This window comes from Giraffa tippelskirchi, chromosome 7 (assembly GCF_054371585.1).
Source record: "Giraffa tippelskirchi isolate mGirTip1 chromosome 7, T2T-mGirTip1v1.2.pri, whole genome shotgun sequence".
NCBI lineage: Eukaryota > Metazoa > Chordata > Mammalia > Artiodactyla > Giraffidae > Giraffa > Giraffa tippelskirchi.
Window position 1 is genome coordinate 32,604,093 of NC_137281.1, and position 22,603 is coordinate 32,626,695.

At 35.5% G+C, this 22,603-nt stretch overlaps 1 protein-coding gene across 2 annotated transcripts in view; it reads right to left on the reverse strand.

Moving 5' to 3' along the window:
* Positions 1-22,603, reverse strand: part of LOC145514263 (uncharacterized) — a 1,003,391-nt gene that overhangs the window by 600,419 nt on the left and 380,369 nt on the right. For both annotated transcript variants that reach the window (XM_081511608.1, XM_081511609.1), the window contains one exon: positions 6,101-6,137. The gene's annotated coding sequence lies outside the window, so the exon portion shown is untranslated. The remainder of the gene's footprint in view (positions 1-6,100; positions 6,138-22,603) is intronic.

The following is a 22,603-nucleotide window of genomic DNA, read 5'->3' on the forward strand; positions in this document are numbered from 1 at the left end:
TTCTGGGAGATAGTAGAGGACAGAGGACCCTGGTGTACTACAGCCCATGGGGTCGCAAAGAGTTGGACATGACCTAGTGATTGAATAACAACAACAACAACTGTAATGGAGCAGGACCCTATGGTCCTTGGCCCCCACTGCCATGTCCTCAGTCTGTCTTTTGTCTGTGGAAAAACTTTAGCCAAAGAATAAGTGCAATCAGAGAACTGAGAACATGCAGATAGAAAAGGAAAATGGTCAAAGGAGACCAAAGAATACATGATGACCAGACTGTAGTCATGACATAAGCTTCCACATTTCTGATAACTGGCCTCAAAGAAATGGAAACAAACTTAACATGGAACTGAAGATTAACTGTACCTAAAACAATCAAGATGACATTGTTCAAACCACCGATGACCAATTTCAAAATGACTGTCAGAGCTGACTGTCTGTTACTGCATGTAGCCCCCTCCCTCTGTCTATAAAAGTTTTTTCCCACTGACTGTCAGTGGGGGAAGGCTGTGTGTGGACAGGCATCCACCCTCCCCTCTGGTTGCTGGCATCTAAAATAAAGCAAACTTTCCACCAACTGGCTTCTTTACTGGCTTTGGAGCAGCAAGTGGCCAAACCCTGCTTTTGGTAACACTACCACATGACTCTCCTGTGCATCACTCTGGCTATAATTAGGCTATCTGATCAATCTTATCTGCAAGGGAAACTGGGGAACTTTTCAGCTACGAATGTGCTCCCCTAAATGCAATCTGGGTTCAGTTGATATGTATGAAAGGAAGACTAGTTACCAGGTAGGCAGCTTGCAATTTTTGCATCATCATTCCTCAAACAAATATGTACTTAACAGCGAGACTGTGCAGAGCCAAAGCCCAGAGTAGAAAGGACAGTTATGAGCTCACTGAAGTTGTAATACTGGATTTGTATGAAAATTCGAAAGTAGAATGGGATAATAAGATGCTGTCACTCATTCCTGCCGTTTATATATATATATATATATATATATATGTAGTGAGAGCTATCCGGTTTTGAGTTTTTGAGGATGGGTACTGCTTACTTCGTCAGACCTCCTGATTCTAAAATAATATTGTTAATCATATTATTTTAAAATTTTTGCCTCAGCAAAATATCTAGTGGGTTGTATGGTAGATTCATTAGCAATTTCTACTTGGTATCTTTCAGAATTAGCCATGCCAATTCAACAGACTCATAACTATTAAGTGGCTGGAGACAAATGGAAAACAATGCACCCAGGTGCCCATTAAATATGAGTACTGACAATCATAAATCACTGACTTAGGAAATTTTGGTACTCTATAGAGATTTTATATTTTAATATTCTCCTTTTATATATGAGGGAACTGAGACAGAACAAAGAAGTGACATTGCCAAGATCAAACAACCAGTTTCTAGCATAAATAGGTGTAAAATAATTTCTAGCCTCTTAAATCAGACCTATTTCTACTACATCTAAAACCAGTTACCTTATGTCCAAATTCTCTTCTCCTTTTCTATACAGGCATATGTTGGAAATATTTTGAGTTAGGCTTCAGACCACCACAATAAAGTGAATATCACAACAAAGCAAGTTATATAATTTTTTTGGCTTCCCAGTGTAAATAAAAGTTATATGTACAGCATAGTCTATGAGCACAATAACATCACATCTAAAAAAATGTACATTCCTTAATTAAAAAAAAAAAAACTTTATTGTTCAAAAATGCTAACTATTATCTAACCCTTCAGTGACTCATAGCTTTCTGTTCGTGGAGAGTCTTTCCTCAGTGTTGATGGCTGCTGAGAGTGATCAGGGTGGTGGTTGCTAAAGTTGATGTGGCCATTAGCAATTTATTAATAAGACAACAATAAAATTTGTGTCATCAATTGACTCTTCCTTTCAAAAGCAATTTCTCTGTAGCGTGTAATACTGTTTGACAGCATTTTACTCACAGTAGAACTTTTTAAAGAAATTGGAGTCAATCCACTCAAACTCTGCTTCTGCTTTATCAACTAAGTTTATGCAATATTCTGAATACTTTGTTATCTTTTCAACAATCTTCACAGGATCTTCACCAGGAGTAGATTCCATCTCAAGAAACTACTTTCTTTGCTTACGCAGAAGAGGCAACTCTTCTCTGTTCAAGTTTTACCAGTAGACTGCAGCAATTCAGTCACATCTTTGGGCTCCACTTCTAATTCCAGTTCTGTCACTGTTTTCCCCACATTTGCCGTTACTTATTCCATTTAAGTCTTAAACCCCTCAAAGTCATCCATGAACATCGAAATAAACTTCTGATCTCTTTTCATGAATCGTTAATGTTCTTAATGGCATCTGGAATGGTGAGTCCTTTCCAGAAGGTTTTCAGTTTACTTTGTCTAGATCCATCAGAGGAATTACTATCTATGACAGCTAAAGCCTTACAAAATGCATTTCTATTTCTGAAAAAAATAAGACATGAAAGTTGAAATAACTCCTTGATCCATGGGGCTGCAAATGGATGTTGTGCTAGCAGCATTAAAACACATTAATCTCACTGCACATCTCCATCAGAGCTCTTGAGTGACTAGATGCATTGTCAATGAGCAGTAATATTTTAAAAGGAATCTTTCTTCTGAGCAGTAGGTCTCTAGAGTTGCCTTAAAATATTCAGCAAACCATATTGCAAATAGATCGCTGTCATCTAGGCTTTGTGCTTCCATTTACAGTGCACAAGCAGAGTAGATTTAGCCTAATTCTTAAGAGCCCTAGAATTTTCAGAATAGTAACTGAACACTAGTTTCAACTTAAAGTCACCAACTGCATCAGCTTCTCATAGAGAGTCAGTCTGTCATTTGAAGCTTTGAAGCCAGGCACTGACTTCTCCTCTCTAGCTATGCAAGTCCTCGATGGAATCTTCTTCCAATTAAAAGGCTAAACACTGACAAACTCTTAGTGTATACACCTTCATCAAACTTAGCTAGAACTTCTGGATAACTTGCTAGAGCTTCTATATCAGCGCTTGCTTCTTTATCTTACACTTTTATGTTACAGAGATGGCTTCTTTCCTTAAACCCCATGAACCAACCTCTGCTAGCATCAGACTTTTCTTCTTCAGCTTTCTCACCTCTCTTAGCCCTCAAAGAATTGAAGAGAGTTGGGCCTTGCTCTGGATTAGGCTTTTGCTGAAAAGAATGCTGTGGCTAATTTGATCTTCCACACAGATGACTAAAACTTTCTCCATAGCAACAATAAGACTGTTTCACTTTCTTATCACTTCTGTGTTTACTGGAATAGTGCTTTTAATTTCCTTCAAGAACTTTCCTTTGCATCCACAACTTGACTAGCTGGCACAAGAAGCTTAGCTTTGAGCCCATCTCAGCTTTTGACATGCTTTTCTCACAACTCCTAGCATTTTATTTATTTTTTCCTAGCTTTTAATTTAAAGTGACAGACATGTAACTCTTCCTTTCCTTGGACACTTAGAGGCCATTGTAGAGTTATCAAATGGTTTAACTGCAATATTGTTGTATCTCAGGGAACAAGGAGGCCCAAGGAGAGGAAGAGACACAGGGGAACAACCGGCTGGGTTAGCAGTCAGAACACATATAACGTTTATTAAGTTCGTTGTTTTATAGGGGCACAGATTGTGGAACCCCAAAACAATTTACAAACATCACTGATCACAGATCACCACGGCAAATATTATAATAATAAGAGAGCTTGAAATACTGTGAGAATTACCATAACGTGACATAGAGACGTATAGTGAGCAAATGCTTTTGGAAAAATGGCGTCAACAGACTTGTTCAACAAAGGGGTTGCCACAAACTTTCAACTAGTAAAAAATGCAATTATCTGTGAAGTGCAATACAGCAAAGTTTAATACAACAAAGTATATCTGCATTTATTTCTATTAGTGATACCATTATCATGTCACCTGGTGGGAAACTACTGATCAAGATACTCAAAAAATATACTTTTTTAGACACAGATTACAGAATATTGCTAACATACTTTAAAAGTTAAACATAGATATACAGCTACAGATGTAGAGGATTAATATGGTATACTTTTAAAATGAGATTTTTTAAAGCTATGCAATGTCAAAATTTGTAGCTACAGATGCTATGCAAATACTAGTTAATAGATTTACTGGTGTGTGTATGTGTATAGTTTTCTGAAAAATTGACAATTGTAAGGTGGAAATTTAGGATTATTTTCCTTATTCCAACTCCAACTTATCCACAGTAAAAATGATACATTTATATTTACACAGACACACACACATGCATGCATATCTCACAATATGTAACAAAGTAGTCAAGGAGATGAAACTTACATTGTTTGGGGGAATCTATAAGGTATTTAAATATCTGTTTCTAATATGACAGAGAATGTGACATTTAATCTTATCATAAAATTATTTAGAATAACATCAAAGCTTTAAACAAAACAAAATATTCAGGTAAATAAATGCCTAAGACAATGTTAAAGAGTTTTACCAATTAATTAGATTGTACAATTAAAAATAACATTTCAATCTGATTTGTAGAATTAAATCTAGGTTTTCCAGGAGAAAACTGACTTATTATTTATCCTACAGCAAGCAAGAACTGTCAGGAACAATAGACAGAACACATAAAATGCAAAATTTTTTTTGAGCTTTAAATCTTTCTGACTGCGAACTTAATTTAAAATAGAATTATCAAAAGCAAGTGCCTTGATTTCAAGGTTCACTAAAAGTAAAATAGGTTTTTAAAGTCTGTCACCATAGTTTTTTGTCAGTTTGACAGAGATGGTCAGTTAATTTTTATCCCCCCACCACCCTCCCCCGGAGCTTATATTTTCCCCCACTGAGGAGAAAACACATTCATTCCAAATAGCCCCCAAACAAATACAGTACATCTTGAAATTATTTAATCTATTTTATAACATCATATATCACTATATGTTTCACATTTCATGTATTTCACCATAGGTTATATTCTGGAAATGCATGAGGAATGATGAGGAATGGGATGTAAATTCAAATAGGAAGCTTTAAGAAGTTTATTTTGGATGTTTACTAACCAAGCAAATACTCACATGTCACTTTCAGTGAAGCTCTCAAGAAAGTGTGGTGGGATTTTAGAATGAAAATTACAGATCACTGACACAAATATCAATGACCACTTATCAGTTTATGCTAATTGGTATTAATATGATATACCTAAAGCAGTAACTCAATTTGCTATCCAATACTTTAGAGTAGAACCCCTTTCACTATTTCCAGGATACACTCAAAAATGGATTTTCAGAGGAAAGAGTATAGAAACTTTTTAATTTTTTAAATAGTAGAAATGTCTATTAAAGTTGTTCAGATAAGTTTAATAATATAGTTTTGATGAATTACATTTAAAATGCAATTGCTAAGTAATATAAATTGGTGAATTTATATCGTATCAGAGATATTGTCCTGGACAGTGTACTAATAAAGTAAATAACTGTGCCCTTCACTATGCAAGTTCTTACCACTAAATAGTTCTTAAAAGGATGAAAACCTTAAAATTATGACAAGTGTAAAAATGCTGCTAAAGAAAACCTCACTGCCTTGCATTGTTGAATACTGCCATATTTTCAGAAGAGTAAAAGCAAAACCAATCAAGTTTAGAATATTTACATGAGATGAATGCATCCACTGAAAGGAAGATCCACCACTTAATGAGCATTTATCACATTATCAGGCACTGAATCAGGTATCTGCTTGTTTTCATTATGAGAAATAAATAAAATAATATATACAGAAAATAATCAGAATCCCACAGCAAGCAAATGGTAGACCTGAACTTTGAACTTAACTTTCCTAAAGTAATGTCTACTCTTTTCTATTATTTGTCTCCAAATACAGCATCCAGATTAGCTTCACTATATTGGAAGGACAATACTGTACTTTAAACGTGATATAGACAGAATATTAACTTGGTTTAAATCTTCAAATTATATTAATTTGATCAGAGATTAATTACTCTTGGCGGTCACACAAGAAAGAGAACTGCAGAAGTTAGAACATTTTGTCGCACAGCATACATCTGCAATTCTATCCATGCAATTGATACATATTTTTTAAAATCATGAAATGTCTTAACTTACTTTTTTCATGTTTCTCTTCCTGGTGAAATTCATAAACCTGCAAGCAAAATTTCATAAATGACATAATTTAGCTGACTTTATCAGATAACATCACAAATAGATAAGCTCTTAAGAAACTTATAACATTTCAGTACAGTTCAGTTCAGTCACTCAGTCATGTCCGACTCTTTGCGACCCCATGGATTGCAGCACGCCAGGCTTCCCTGTCCATCACCAACTTCTGGAGCTTACTCAAACTCGTGTCCATTGTGTCAGTGATGCCATCCAACCATGTCATTCTTTGTCATCCCCTTCTCCTCCTGCCTTCAATCTTTCCCAGCATCAGGGTCTTTTCAAATGAGTCAGTTCCTTGCATCAGGTGGCCAAAGTATTGCAGTTTCAGCTTCAACATCAGTCCTTCCAATGAATACCCAGGACTGATTTCCTTTAGGATGGACTGGTTGGATCTCCTTGCAGTCCAAAGGACTCTCAAGAATCTTCTCCAACACCACACTTCAAAAGCATCAGTTTTTCAGTGCTCAGCTTTCTTTATGGTCCAACTCTTACATCTATACATGACTACTGGAAAAACCATAGCTTTGACTAGATGGGCATTTGTTGGCAAAGTAATGCCTCTGCTTTTTAATATGCTCTCTAGGTTGGTCATAACTTTTCTTCCAAGGAGCAAGTGTCTTTTAATTTCATGGCTTCAGTCACCATCTGCAGTGATTTTAGAACCCCTCAAATTAAAGTGTATCATTGTTTCCCCATCTATTTGCCATGAAGGGATGGGACCAGATGCCATGATCTTAGTCTTCTGAATGTTGAGCTTGAAGCCAACTTTTTCACTCTCCTCTTTCACTTTCATCAAGAGGCTCTTTAGTTCTTCTTCACTGTCTGCCATAAGAGTGGTGTCATCTGCATATCTGAGCTTATTGATAACAAGGATGTGAGAATTGGACTATAAAGAAATCTGAGCGCAGAAGAATTGATGCTTTTGAAATGTGGTGTGGGAGAAGACTCTTGAGAGTCCCTTGGACTATAAGGAGATCCAACCAGTGCATCCTAAAGGAAATCAGTCCTGGGTATTCATTGGAAGGACTGATGTTGAAGCTGAAACTACATTATTTTGGCCACCTGATGCGAAGAGCTGACTCATTTGTAAAGACCCTGATGTTGGGAAAGATTGAAGGCAGGAGGAGAAGGGGACAACAGAGGATGAGATAGTTAAATGGCATCATCGACTCAATGGACAGGAGTTTGGGTAAACTCCAGGAGTTGGTGATGGACAGGGAGGCCTGGTGTGCTGTGGTTCATGGGGTCACAAAGAGTCGGACAAGACTGAGTGACTGAACTGAACTGAACTGAAAAATGTGTTTTTATTTGTATATGTCACAATCCAAAATAACTGCTATTAATTTGTATTTCTTTCTTATTTTCATGCGGATTTTTGTCAAGCCTACTAAGGTAAGGGCATAAATTAATCTAATGTTTTTTAATCAGTGAGATTAACATAAATTTTGAGTGTATTCCAGAAGAAAAGCAAAATTAGAAATCACAATAACTCCTACAATATAGATTTTTGTGATAAAATATAATGGCTTAAAAGATATTTCTTCTTCCTAGATCAATTATTTTGCTTATAAAATAGAGGTTTCCTTTAATCATCCTTACTCTTTCACATCCAGCCTTCCACACGTGTGAATTATTTCCAGATATCTTTTTGCTAGTGAATGGTGCCCCTCATTTATACTTGTTTAAACAAACAAAGTAAAAATGACAGATAGGTACAAGAAGGCTTAATTACTGTGGAATTAATTTTATTCTAATAGCCAGTGCTTGTTGAGATTTAAGTCAAGCTCTAAATTCCCATAGAGTCCACACTTACAGAACATTATAAGAAGGAAAAATGCTTGGAGTGGTAAGATAATTTTATGGTGGGAATAGATATTAAGTAGACTTTAAATACTTTATTTCTTATGTGTGTTAATTTATTCACTACATTAAAAAAAATACATACATTTTTTCAGTACCAAGAGTGATTTGAAATGAGTCTGAACCTCACAGACTCAGCTGATAATAAATGACAAATTTGGGTGATTCAGACAGGAATTTAGATCACCTTCACCATCTCCTCTACCTTGTTATTCCCTTAAGAAGAAGGACACTAACTTTAGACCATGAATACATAAATACTAATTAAACAAAGAAATGGAGGATCGAGTTTTTGATGTTTGGGGTATGGGAGGTCTCTTTCTTTTGCTCTCTTTGTCTCCTTTTCTGTCTTTGTCTCTCTCTCTCCTCCCCTCCCTCACACTCCCCTGCAATTCTTAGTGTGGTATCTCTGAATTTTCAGATTGCTTCTCTCCTTATGTTATTTTATGCAATAAAATGTGATGTTTTTGAGGATGCCTTCTGTTCATCAAAGATCTTGAGCTGGAATTGCCCAAGAATATGAGAATTACAACAATCCTGCTCAGAATATCATTGAGAAATTTTCTTTTCTTGGCATGTTTATCCTTGAGTTTATTTCCTAAACATGTATTGTCACTGAAATAAGAGATTTGACAGGCTATATTTCCTAGGGGTTAGATAAATAAATGCAACAACAAAAAAGGAGTCTTTGACAAAACAATTTCTGATCTAGTATACATTTAGGTTGGCTCAGATAGTTTTGTCAAGAAATGCTCCCATAAGCATATTTATAAATATTTCTTTATGTGGTAATGTGCTAGTGCAACTCTTTCTGTAGCATGACTCCTAGAAATGAAATCGGCTAGGAAGTGGGTGAACACATTTTAAAATTTAATATCTTCAAGATGACTTCTAAATTTTTTTTTTTAACCAATATATGCTACTGGTGCAGTGTTTGAGCAACTCTTGAAATTCTGTTGTCAATACCTAGATATGTCTTAGAGAACAGAAACAATATAGACCATGAACCTGTCATCAAATGCGTCACATAGTTTTGCTCCATATAAGTTTAATCTTATATAAAAAATAATAAAAAAGTATTATATGCACATTCTACAAATAGAAGATGTACATGAAAGAGATAGAGAAACTAAGGACTTTTCTCAAACGAACTTTAGAGCAGTTAAATAAAACTGACCTTTCTTTTGTCTTTCTTTTGATTTCAACAACAACAACAACAAAATAAATTCAAGGAATGTTCATAAGATTTTCACAAGATGTGGGTTTTATATCATTTATTTTAATGCAGTTTATTTATGAATACAACATTATTGGTTATTTGTCCTGTGCTTATGCACTCAACTGAGTGACAGAAGTGAAAAAAAGAACATCTCTGTCTCTGAGAAGCACATAGTATATTTCTTGAACAAAGTAGCCTTCAACACAATGTGAAGAGAAAAAAAGATGAAGAAATAGAATAAATGTGATGCAACCAAAAAAGCGGTTTCTCACTGCACCCCACAAGGCATCAGGCAAAATTTCACAGAACAAGAGATGCTTGAGTTTGTTGTAAAGGTGTATTGGGATTCCCCAGGCAGATAAGAAAAGAAAAACCACTGCATAGAGTATACAATCTGTAAAAACTAGCTAAATATGAGAGACAATAGAATAATTGGGGAACTCTCTGTAAAGACATAAAATGCTTAGAATGGTGTCTGGCACTGTCATTATTTACAGAATATTTGATATCATCATCATTATGTTAGTAGTAGTAGCAATTATTCACTCCTCTTTAAAACTCTATCCATCAAATACATTTTCCCAATACCCCTTCACAAATGAGAAAATTAAGTCATAGAAACATTAGGTAAGTTTTCCAAAAGCACATTTTGGTAGTTTAATGCAGCTCAACTTCAAGATACATATAGAAAAGATGTCAGAAATGCAACAGACTATGAAAAAGTTATATCCTAGTATAAAGATATTGTTCTGTAGATCAGAAAGCTTCTGAAAAGTATTATGCATAACAATGTTATGATCTAATACAAAACCGTATTGTGTCAGCAGGGTTATTTTCCTTTCTTGTATGTGTGTGTGCAGGCTGTGGGGGTGGGAGGAGGGAGGAGAGGAGGGCAGGAGGGGTTGCTTTGTTTTGTTTTTTGTTCCTACATGTATCACCACTGGAGAGGTCAATCATAAGAGTGAGCTAGTGAGAATGAAAATAAATGTGAAAAAAAAAGGTTTCCTTTGCTACATGCTTTCATCTAATGGGTGTAGCCACCTCAAAGCCAGTCCTCCTTAGAAAGGTGGGAAATGTCTTTACCTTACTTAATAGAAGATTAAAATGTTCATCAAAATAGGGCTGGATGACTTCTGAATCAAAACTTTTACAGCAAAAATTGAACATAGGACATTTTATTATCTAAAGTGAACAGAGAAGTGATGGAGTCTACAGGAGTTATCATGCAATAACAGAGGGAAAATTTAATTTTCTGTACTGAATACATTTTAAAGGAAGAGCAGGATACAAAAATAAAGTTATAATTTAAGTACTTTCTTTAAGTTTCCTATATCCATTAAAGATGTCTAAAGGATAGAATCAATTTTTACATTGACGAGGAAGTAGGAAGAGTAACAATGAGCTAAATGATACTTCATTAGTTGCTTAAGTGAATAAAGGTATTAATGGAGACGTTTTGGGGAAAAGAATGAGATCCTTTGTAGAGCTGATGCTGCAGATGTAGATACTTACATATTAACATATCAATACAGAGATGTTAATTAGCGTAAGAGAAACACAAATCTGGTATCTCCAGCTTGTACTTTTTCAAACTAAAATTTAGATGTACATATTTACTCTCATCTTCTTACCAATTATTCAGAAACATTTTTCCTGTTATTCTATTTTATGCCTCAGGAAAGTGCTCCCATTTATCGATGAATCAGAGCTGAAAGGCCCCAAGTAAATATCACAGTAAAGAGGGTTTTTATGGTGTTGTTATTGTTGCTCTTAATATTTTCTGTTACAATTTCCTTAGGAAAAGTTTCAGTAAGAGTGATTTTTGAAAGCCTGAACGAAAGCAAAGGACATATAATAAAATGCCAAAATAAATAATGAAGAGAAGAAGACCATTTCCTTTCTCAATATGAGTAAGAAGAAGAAAGGGGAAATAATCACTTAAAACTAAGCTTGTTTTATTTATTTATTCTTCTAATTTCTCTGGTTGTATCACTCTAATAATCTTCTGCCTTCCATTTCCTTTGATCTACAAAGACAGAAAAATTTTAATAGAACTGTGGTAATTATTTCACAATATGCACATGTACCAAATCAGCATATAGCATACTTTAAATGAATACAATTTTGTCAATTTTACCTCAAAACAGCTTGGAAAAAAACAAAATACTAATCTAATAGTATATGTACTTATTATAAATCTGTACAAAAGTGTATATATATACATGATTAATTCATAATTAAATTGTTTTCACTGTAAACTACAATACTTTTTTTTTCTAGAAAACTGATTTTGTGCAATTTTGTTTTCATGTTTTTTAAAAATTTGTAACATGTTTTTGAGGTGTAACTGATATGTAATACGATGTATACATTTAAGGAATACAGTAAGTTTTGCTTCATGCATGCACTTGTGAAACCATCACCAAATCCAGATAATGAACCTTTGATCACTCCAAAAGTTTGTTGATGTCTCTTTGTAATTCCCTCTGTCACCTCAGCTGACTCACTTCTCTGTCTTCCCTCCCACTCATTTGTTTTCTGTCATGGTAGACTGGTTTTCAGTTCTCTAAAATTGTACGTAAATAGAGCAATCTTGTATGTGTACATGTTGGTCTGGATTCCTCAACTGGCATACTTTTTTCAAGATCCACCCACACTGAAGCATGTATCAGGAATCCATTCTTTTTTGCTGCTGAGTATTGACTAGATTATACCAAGTGCATTCTGTATATTAACCTGATACACATTTTGGACTATTTTCAATTTTTGGCTATTACAAATAAAGCTGCTATGATTATTCTTGTACTAGTCTTTGTAGAGACATCTACTTTAATTTCTTTTAGGTAAATACATAGAAGTGGAAAGGCTGGGTCATATGATAGGTACGTTTTACTTTTTAAGAAACTATATCAAGATATTTTCTAAGTGGTCTCACTACTTTACATTCTTACTAGAATGAGAGTTTCGGATTCTTGACAATCTTACTAATACCAAGCTCAGTCAGGTTTATTTATTTATTTTTTTCATTTTAGTCATTCTGATAGGTGTGTCTCATTATTCTGACTTTTATTTTCCTAATGATTAATGATGTTAGGCATCTTTTCAGGTGTTTATATGCTATCTACATATCTTTGGTAAAGTGCTCAAATAATTTGTCCATTATATTACCTGATTGTTTTCCTTATTACTGAATTTTGAAATTCCTTTAGATGTTCTGGAAATAAGGTCTTTATCAGATATATGCTTTGCAAAAATTTCTCCCAATCAAGTAAACATAGAGATCACAAAATGCAATCCCTATCAAACTGCCGATGATATTTTTCACATAACTGGAACAAAAAAAGTTTAAATTTGTATGAAGCGAAGACACAAAAGATTCCCAAATAGCCAAAACAATCTTGAGAAGGAAGAATGAAGCTGAAGCAATCAGCTTCAGACTGTACTACAAAACTACAGTGATAAAACAACGTGATACTGGGACAAAGCAGGCGTGGATAAACAGGATAGAAAACAGCATGGAAATAAACAGGATAAACATGGATAAACAGGATAGAAAACAGCATGGAACAGGATAGAAAGTTCAGAAATAAATCCATACACTTACGGTCAATCGTTCTAAGACAAAGGAAGCAAAAACATACAGTGGAGAAAAGACAGTCTCTTCAATAAGCGGTGCTGGGAAAATTAGCCGCATGTAAAAGAATGAAATTAGAACACTCTCTAACACCATATACAAAAATAAACTCAAAATGGATTAAAGGCCTAAATGTGAGACGTAATACTCTAAAACACCTAAAGGAAAACATAGGAAGAACACTCTTTATTTAACAGAGTATATTAACATAAATTGCAGCAGTATTTTTTTTTTTTTTGGCTCTGTCTCCTAGAGCAATGAAAACAAAAAAAAAATAAACAAGTGGAACTTAATTAAACTTAAACTTGGTTTAAACTAAACTAATTCATTTAACTAATTAAACTTAAACTAATTAAACTTAACAACTTTTGCAAGCAAAGAAAATAATAAACAAAATAAAAGGACAACCCATAGAATGGGAGAAAATATTTGCCAATAATGTGGCCGACAAGGGCTTAGTCTTCAAAATTTAAAAACAGCTATGTAACTCAGTATCAAAGAAATAACCGAATCAAAAATTTGGGCAAAAGATCTAAATAGACATTTAGACAAAACACCTAAATAGGCCTGCTGCTGCTGCAGTCAGTCGTGTGTTTGCGACCCCGTGAACTATACAGTCCGTGGAATTCTCCAGGCCAGAATACTGGAATGAATAGCCTTTCCCTTTCTCCAGGGAATCTTTCCGAACCAGGAATGGAACCAGGGTCTCCTGCATTGCAGGTGGAGTCTTTACTAGCTGAGCCACTGGGGAAGCCCTCTTAACAACTACTGATCTGCTTTCAGTCACTATAGATCAGTTTGCACATTCTAGTGCTCAGTCGCGAAGTCGTGTCCGACTATTTGTGAGCCCATGGAGGATGGTAGCCCACCAGGCTCTTTTGCCCATGGGATTCTCCAGGCAGTAATACTGAAGTGGGTTGCCGTGCCCTCCTCCAGGGGATCTTCCTCACCCAGGGCTCGAACCTTGCATATTTTATATCTCCGGTGTTAGTATGCAGGTTCTTTACCACTTGGGCTTCCCTTGTGGCTCAGCTGGTAAAGAATCCGCCTGCAATGCGGGAGACCTGAATTTGATCCCTAGGTTGGGAAGATCCCCTGGAGAAGGGAAAGCCTACACACTCCAGTATTCTGGCCTGGAGTATTCCATGGACTGTATAGTCCATTGGGTCTCAAAGAGCCAGACACGACTGAGCGACTTTCGCTTCTTTACTGCTAGTGCCACCTCGGAAGCCCTTCTCCAGCATAGAGTTTTAGGTAATGAAATGATGCCCTATGTACTTTTGAGGGACAAGGGGAATCTGGCTTCTTTCAGAAATTCAGTTCTTAAATACTGACTTTATCAGTAATAGAGTATTAAAAAGCAGGCTATTCTGAGAGAAACAATATCTACAGAGGTTTGCTAGATGCATGCACAGTTTGAAGTAGTAAAAAATCTATCACTAAATAAAGCCAGGTCATTTGAGAGTCATAATCTCTTTATACTATATTCTGATTCATGTCTTTTAATGGATTTGGCACTGAGTTTGGGCCAATGGCTCTTATTGTAAGATACTATCAATACACTTATATGAAATTCAATGCAGTTTATGATAAAGGTGTTACGGAGGATATTTTCTTATTAATTGCACATTATCCTACTTAGAAGAAATCACTCTCAGCTCTTAATGTCCAGGATAGCTGGCCACTGGTCTATGTTTATTCTTATGGCTAATGTTAATCATCTCATTGATCATTATAGTTTCTGCACAGTCTGCACAAGCTGTTAGACATCTTAGAAAAAAAAAATAATGGTCCACTGAAAACAAGCAAAGTGGATTTATGACATTGCTTTTAATTTAAACACTCATTTTAATGAATCTATTTCATTTCTTATACTAGACAAGTGAAGCAGTGCTCAGATTTACTCCTTGCATACTAAAGGATTCAATTTCCCAGGCCTCTAGGATTATTGATGACTGAAACATGAGGTCTGAATTCCTCTACAGAAACTCCCCTTGGTCAGAGAGAGTTAAATCACCCAAGTCCACATCTCTTTGCTAAGGGCAGCTCATGTCAAATGATTAATCAATACAAGCATATAAAGGCCTGGAACTATAAGTAGCTCACTAGTGACCGACTCTTTTGCAATCCCGTGGACTGTAGCCCGCCAGGCTCCTCTGTCCATGGGATTGTCTAGGCAAAAATGCTGGAGTGGGCTGCCACAACCTAGGGATCGAACCCACGTCTCCTGTGTCTCCTGCATTGTCAGGTAGATTCTTTATCATATGAGCCACCAGGAAAGTCCCAAAGGCCTGGAAAGCTTTCATCAGTTTTGCATAACTTTGAAGTCATTTCAGATTAGGAACTCTCTATGAGTTCAGATGAGGTCCTTTTTGCAATGGCATCACAATTAAAGTTTTCTTTCTACACAATCCTTCACTCCACCACAGATGTTGATGCTAAGGCCAAATACCAATAAAATTTCTGCATACAAATATTTATCTCAGAGACTGTTTTTTTTTTTTTTTTTCCATTTTGGCAGATGGTTCCAAGAAGCAAAGTCTAAAATGATACTTTGAACATGGGTCACTGGTTGGCTAGCTGGCAATAAGGACCAACACCCCCCAACCCCATCACTCCTGGTGAGTAGCAGGAATACTGTTAGTCCCTGAAAGGTGGATGCAGTATAGTTGTCAGAGCAGTCACCAAAGTTCAAAATGAGATAGGCCACCAGTATAATGGAATACAGTGGAAGGTATACTGGTACCTTTAGAGGTAGAAGGAAAAAAGTGATCATAAGGACTAGGGATTTGAACGAAAATTTCTGAGGGCAATCAACTAAGCGGAGAAATGCAACAAGAAGGTGATGATGAAAAATCAACAACAGGACAAAGTGAAATCCAGAAGTTCCTGTTGGCTCATACAAATAAACTCTTCTTTCCTGCATCTAGAGTCTCAAAAAAGCTTAGAATCAGATATAAAAATAATTATAAGATTAGTAGAGGTACAGAGGAGGTTGCCTTCTCAATTCTAGCAAGCCTACTCTGCCACAATAAGAGGCCTGATTAGGAAGAACTGAAGCTCTGAGTCTTGCAAAAAAGACATACAATTCAATGCAATCAATGCACTCGAGGATCTTAAATTCAGTTTCCCAGGACCTTGTGGATCCATAGATGTAATTTAGCCCCACCTGTCGAAGCCTTTATCATTTTTCCTTTGTTTGAAGATGATGAAGCACATTCTGTTTTGTAAGATGGTGTGCAGTCCCTTAGGATAAACTCTGCCATCCTTCTTGACCAAAAGACAAATGACTAAGCTTAAGTCTCATTCTAATCCAGGCAGGGATGTTCTGTTTCTGCAGGACCTGCTGATGCTTCAGGACCATCCAAAATGTGCAGCCTGGACACTAGAAAATATTTACATATGGGACTAGATCCTATGTGTTCCAGTTAAAAGAGGATCATCAATATAGAAGGATTTCCTCATGAAACAGGACTAAGGACCCTGAAAGATGGTACTAAAAATGCTCCCAGAATGATTCTTGTTCCCTTTCAGAAAGTGATTGCTCAGAAATGCTGGGACAGATTTTTTTTTTTAAGTCAGAGAAAGGTAGGTCACATTAGGTGAGGAATCCCATCAGATGAATGAATGAAGACCCTAGAAGGCCCTTCACCAATGTGATAAGGAATAGACTAGAGAGAGTCGTTGGCATCATTGAGAAGCTAAAAGTAGATTTCTCTGTAGACCAAGGATGAGAATAGTAATTGTTTTTACCGCACTTTCTTGCCTTATGATAATAAGAGTGATAAAATACTGAAAAACACAGAGGCTAGTCATCTCCTCTCAACCACTTGTCAGAAGGCAGGTTGTGAAATTACCGGAACGTGCAAGAAAGCCTGAAAGGCAGCCAGAAGGACCAGATCCACATGATGCCAGAGAAACATTTACTAAAAAAACACATTTATAGGGGCAAAACAGATAGGCATACAAAAAGGGTGCTGCTTAATCTATAAAAGCAAAAGAATTCAAGTTGGGATGATAAAGAGGCGAGAGCTATAAATCACAATAAAAACCCATGAACCCTTTATCAAAAAGAAACTAGAGCAAACATAAATAGCAGTTTCCTTAGCCTGGCCCAAGAGACTTATGTTCCTTTCCTAGGAAAACCATACATCAAGAAAAGAAAAGTAGCCAAACATTTTGAGGACCCAAAGCCTCACTATACCTGCTGCTAGAGTAAGGATTAAGGGGGCCATGTGATCTATGGAATTTTAGCTTGACACAATAAACTGAAATTACATATGTTGAAATGGTAATTCTTAATGGGATGGTAATAGGAGGTGGGACTTTTGGGTGATATTTAGGTCATAGGGTGAAGTCCTCATGAATGGAATTACTGCCCTTACAAAAGGGACCTTTGAAAACTCTCTCTCTCTCTTTCTATTATATGAGGGTTTCATGCCACAGAAGCTAAAATTGGTACTCTTTTAGGTTACAGCCTCTAACCATTCAGCAGCCTTTCAGGAGGTCAAATCCCATGCGCTCAGGGTTTTTCCAGGGAGCATAGGTGCAGCTTTGAGTGCAGAGTGCTGAGAAAGAAAGAGACAGAGATAAAACAAAGAGCAGATGAATGAGAAAAATCTGAAAAGATGTTCAAGATATATGTCTAATACACCTAGCAAAATGCTCCGTGATTCTCTCTAGATTCTTTATATCTAAAATATCTGTGCAATAATTAAAGAAATGCATAATGAATGAGAATTATAAAAAGAGAAATTCACCATACTTGAGAAACTACACTTTTTATAGGTAAACAGAAGTGAATATAAAGAGTCCATCACACACTAGCAGGCACCCACCCACACACACTCATATGCAAAAATAATTAAGAATGGAAAGATAGAAGAAAAAAAATGAACCAAGTGTTATTTCAATACTAACTATTGGCCACAAATCCTAACAGAGAGTAAATGTTTGGCTCTTGGCAAAACGCTGTCCACAGAAGCATAATATTGCTTACATACATTTAAAAGATAACCAACTTGTTTTAAAACTACCACCTAGGAAATTTTTCTCAGCAACCTAACATTCCAAGACAGCAACACATTCTGTATACATGGTTTCACAAGATGATAACATACCAGTTTCAATTTAACATAGATGTAGGTAGATGTAGGCAGCACTTTGGGACCATCCAGGAGGCTGTTAAAGCCTGCTAGGACTACTGGTTGGAAACTTTGATACAGTCAAAAGTGTGAATAAAAATAAGGATGATGCGGGCAGGAATGAATATTTAAATCTAAGAATGTATGTTAGAAAACTTCTGGTTTCTTAATGACTGTGAGGATATTTATTTTTTGTTTGTTTATTTGTTTTGTTTTTCCCTTCTCCTTATTCACCCAGTCACTGATCTGTAGAAATGAACCAAGGTAGTGGAGTTACAATTTGGAATTGTAATTGGGATAGTAACAACCATGACCAGCTACTACTATAAATAACTCCCTTTTTCTCTTTCTTAAGGTCACCAAGAGGGTGAACCTGCCAGTTCAAGAGGTAAAAAAAGAGTGTTAGCATGTTAATAAGAATTAATAAGAATTTTGTCTTCATGGTCATTGAAACATGGAAATCAATGCAATCATCTAAATGTGCATTGTTCAATTTTGCATGTCATGGTAATCTCAGTGACTAAAAAATTATATTTAAGGTAAAACAAAATACATTTCTTGATCCATTAAAATTCTTAACAGATTCTTACAGAGTTATAAAAGTGAAATCATATTTAGTTTGTATTTTTACTCATATACATGTATTTTTTCTATTAAATAATGTGGGGCATATAAAAAACAAATTCTCTATATTTAAAATGTAAAGAATTCCCCAAAAGTCTGAAACATATGCTTTCTCCTCCTGTCTTTCCTAATGGTGCCAAGCCACATATGATTTTAAGTTAAGATGGTTGGTTGCTAACACCCTAAGGAAAGAGTTTCTTTTGCTCATCATGTTGTTCCCAAACCCAACATTGGTCAATAAAAATGTGTTTGAATAAATAAATAGAAAGTGTCACAGCTAGTAAATAAGTGGTATATTATAATACTAAATGTAGGACTGTAATATACAAAAGTATTTAAAACTTGAGTTTCATGAAAGTAGTGAGGGAACCTGGCTAGAAGTTAAATATGTAACTCATATATGTAAAAATGTGAAAATCCTATGGATGAAACAATGTATTTACCTGTGGGTAGGTGTGAATTATACATTTCCACTTAATACCTTGTTGTAACAAGATAACAATTAGATTAGTAGCATATTGTAAGATCTCATGCTAAGAAAAAAACTTTCACAAAAATTCTATCTTTTCATATTTCTCTGTTATATAAGCCAGCTAGAGGAGATTGCTATCATTTTAATATGAAATACTAGTATTGTTGGTGTGGCAGTAAACACAGTGCTATTTATGACTTCAGATTTAGACATAAGATGATTGCTTAACTTTAGTTTCTATGACTTCTACAAGCATTAAGCTTTATTGAACCCCATGCTATATAGTACTGACAAATGAATCAACATACAAAAATGTTTATGTAAATCAAAATTATAGTATTTAAGACAGTATCTGAGTCTACATTTTGTCTAGCATTCAAAAGTACTTTTGATTTAATTTAGAAATAATATTTAGTAACAAAACATACAAAGTAACCTTGGTAATTACTGGTAAAAGCATTCAGTCATATTACAGATCTTTACTGTTCACTGACTATAATTATGTTAGATATATACAATAAATATCTGACAAGTACCATAAGACAGGGGTATTTTTTGTTCTTCCTGTCACTGAAACAACAATTTTGAAAATGTTTAGTTGTATGTAGGTAAGCAAAGTATAAGAACATATTTACTTAAAGATTTGGAATAATGATTAAAACTCACAATGCTCAGTTGAATATGTTGAGAATAAAGAATTTCAGCTTGGGAGTTGCTAACAATCATTACATTTTCTGTATTTCCGTAGCACAATAACTGGAGGATAAAATTTACCATTCATAATAGATCAAAAAATAAAATATATCCTGGAAAAATCCAATAAGGAACGTGCATATCTTTTCTGAATAAAAGTATAAAGCATTACTGAAGGATATAAAAAAGACAAATAAATGAAGAAATATTCTGTTAATGAATAAGAAAAAGTCATGTTGTTAAGAGGACAATTCTTTAAATTAAGTTACACTATTTTTTCATTCCTAAAAAAATCCTTTGGAGATTTTATAACTATTGCATAATATTTTTGTGTGTATATACATTTATTAAGATATGAGAATAGGAAAAATCTGAATAGAAAATGGAGAAGGCTAAAGGTTACATTGCCAAATATGAAAATAAATGCTAAAGATAAATAACTGCAATACAAATTGTTAGTTGCTCAGTCGTGTCTGACTCTGCGATCCCATGGACTGCAGCCCACCAGGTTCCTCTGCCCATGGAATTCTCCAGGCAAGAATACTGTAGTGGGTTGCCATTCCCTTCTCCAGGGGATCTTCCTAACTTGAGGATCAAACTCTGGTCTCCTGCACTGAAGGAAGACTCTTGATTGTCTGAGCCACCAGAAAAGCCCGCAAATAATACAAGAATATCTAAATTATGAAGAGTTATATGAATGGAGCAGAATACAAATTATTTTCTAAAATAACCAGGATATTTTGTTATAAACTTTCTGGAAAGTTAATAAATTATTTTAATGTTATTCATGTGTCTTCATAAATAATTAAAATATGTATACATCTAGAAATAGAATGAAATTCAACTAAAATGGCAAATAAGGGGAATAATAGTTATATAAATGACAAAGCAATGAGTAATTCTTACAAAAGAATAATTAACAAATGTTTGTAATTCTGAAAATGTCTTTGTAGTTAAAAAAAAAAAAAGAATTATAAGCCAAGATGCTAAATAGTAGCTATTTTTGTCCTTCTCAAAACAGTTCTCTGTTTTTCTGCAGCCAGGAAATGTTCTCCACTTTTAAGGACTGGTGTAATTAGATTAAAACATTGGATAATTGCAAGGATTTTCTATTACTGTCATAACAAATGACCACACATTTAGTGGCTTAAAATAAAGCAGATTTATTACCTTACAGTTCTGGGGAGCAGAAGTCTGAAATAGGCTAAAATCAAGGTGTCACATGTCTGCCATCCTGCTGAAGGTCCAAGGAGCATGTCTCCTTCCCTTTTTCAGTTTCTAAAGACCATAGGCATTCCGTGGTCAACGGAAGAGGGAGATGATCTTCAAATTCAGAAGTGTATAATCTTTACATCCCTCTCTGACTCACTTCTTCTTCTGCATCCTTCACTCACTTTAAGGGACCCTCATTATTATATTGAGTCCACCCTGATAATTCAGGCGGAGAAGGCAATGGCAACCCACTCCAGTACTCCTGCCTGGAAAATCCCATGGACGGAGGAGCCTGGTGGGCTGCAGTCCATGGGGTCGCTAAGAGTCGGACACGACTGAGGGTCTTCACTTTCACTTTTCACTTCCATGCATTGGAGAAGGAAATGGCAACCCACTCCAGTGTTCTTGCCTGGAGAATCCCAGGGACGGCAGAGCCTGGTGGGCTGCCGTCTATGGGGTCACACACAGTCGGACACAACTGAAGCAACTTAGCAGCAGCAGCAGCAAATTCAGGACAGTCTCTTCATCTCAAGTGTCCTTAACCCTGACCACGTCTGGAAAGTCACTTTTACCGTATAAGTAACATAAACAAAGGTTCCTATGACTAGAGAATGAATATCTTTGGGGGATCCATTATTCTGTCTTGCATAATGTGTTAAACTTATTAGTGAGTTTAAGGGTCTTTTGGTATGTTTTTCTGTCTTTTCATTTTCTGAAAAGAATACACAATTATTTAGTTATATTATATAACTAAAAAAGAAAAAAAAAAAGAAAGGAAGAAATCCAAATTGAAATTAATGCCCTAGATTAGGTGTCCAGAGATTCACATTCATAATGGTGCCTATTCTGGTAACTCATTGTATATCTGTGAGCAAGTTACCTTCAAGGCTCCACTATTTAATTTCTTAATGTAAAATTACCGAGTTTAAAATTTAAAGATGTACAAGTTTCATCTGAGGACTGAAAACCTGGACTAGGACTCCGCGACTTTATGAGATAGCTCTGACTGGAATGGCAGTGTAGGCAGAAAAGCAAGCTAATGTTCTCCAGCAGAACACCAAAGGCACTCTTAAAGTTGTTGCTAAGTCTGGTGGGTGTTATTTGGAATGCTTTCTCTGTGTTTTCCATGTTCACTTTTATTGTGGATAATTAAAATCCACATACAATACAAAATTCATTTACTCAGACGACACTTACACAGCAACTAGTTTATGCTAGACATGATGTTAGGGGAATACTTCTCTGCCACAAGTAATATAAATAAAACAAATACACACTGTTGAACGACAAGCACAAAGATGAAACAGACATATTTCTGTGTCATAAGGCACTTAAACTTTAGTTGAGAAGAAAAAATAACCACCTCTCTGAAGGCAGAGATTGTGTTTCTGGGCTCTGTATCCCCAAGTCCTCTAGCACTCTGCCACTATTGCCATCCAAGACCCCCTTTTTACATGATCGATGGTTAAAAGAAACTCATGGGCTATTTCCTTTCCTAGCTTTGGTCTTACATAGCCAATGATCTATTTCACATATATCATTTGGATGTGTAAAAGGAAGCCATAACTCAGCATGTTCCAGATTCATTGAT